Genomic DNA, 1012 nt, shown 5'->3' with positions numbered 1-1012 from the left:
TTTCCACACTCAACGAAGAAGACTCTTGAAAGAATTACTGGTACCAATATCGGGACATAAGGGCTTTTGAGCCGTAGAAATATTGATATTTTTGCGGGGCATTAGCCTGAAACTCCAACCTTACTTATAATAGCCTGATAGAATGTGGAAAAGCCCTCAACGATCTAGCTTCAAAATCTACTACTCACATCGTGCGGGTACCAGACCACAGGGGCATTCAAGCTAACTGTGCTGCGGACGAGCTTGCGAGGAAGGGAACCACCCTGTCCGACGTCAACTCTTCTCATTCAGCGGGCATGCCGCTATCTACCTGCAAGAAGTAGCTCAGGACATACCTCGTTGGGAAGGCAAACAAAAGATAGTGGGAGGAACCCACGTGTGGGATTACTGGACGAATCATTAGTTTAGAACGCCCTCTACTAAGGCTGGTGACCGGTATTATTAAAGGCCACTGCTTAATGGGAAGGCATGCTAATAGAATGGGTCTGCCGGCTAATGACTTCTGCCGTGGTTGCCGCACTACCTCTGTCACTGCCCCGGCCTCATGTGGTCGAGAAGACGCCCATTTCACCACAACCGTTTTGTCTGTCTCGCCGATCTAAGTGAAGCAGGCATTTACGAATTCTCGCGCTTTCTGAACCAAACCAAATGGTTCCACTTCTGGGTGAAGGGAGGGGTTCGAATTCGAGCTCTTAACTGGTATCACAAGGGACCCATCGGGTCTAAGTGTGCCTCTCTCCCATAAGGAATGTAGGCACCTAACCTAACCTATAATAGCCTGACAGCTAACGAAAAGCTTGTTTCTGAAGAAGTGGAAAAATCGCTGCGTATCTTAGCGAAAAAGTGGTTGAGGCCCATTGTTTTGAAACTACTACTTTTATGACGCAAAAAGGGCATTGTTTCATTGGGTATTGCGTACTTATAGGCAAACGTAAATACATTTAAATGTATGTATAAGCATGCATACATTCGTACATATACAATATATGAAAATTTTTTTTTCCGTTTTTTT

The 1012-nt window shown here is 45.3% G+C and overlaps 1 protein-coding gene across 1 annotated transcript in view; it reads right to left on the bottom strand.

Annotated features, from left to right (window-relative positions):
• Positions 1-1012, bottom strand: part of LOC118746906 (collagen alpha-1(XVIII) chain) — a gene marked incomplete at both ends in the record, with an annotated part of 818664 nt that overhangs the window by 494177 nt on the left and 323475 nt on the right.

Source organism: Rhagoletis pomonella, unplaced genomic scaffold, assembly GCF_013731165.1.
Source record: "Rhagoletis pomonella isolate Grant_MI unplaced genomic scaffold, Rhpom_1.0 Rhpom_scaffold_00011, whole genome shotgun sequence".
NCBI lineage: Eukaryota > Metazoa > Arthropoda > Insecta > Diptera > Tephritidae > Rhagoletis > Rhagoletis pomonella.
The sequence above is the reverse complement of the archived record's forward strand: the minus strand, read 5'-3'. Positions and strand labels throughout refer to the sequence as shown.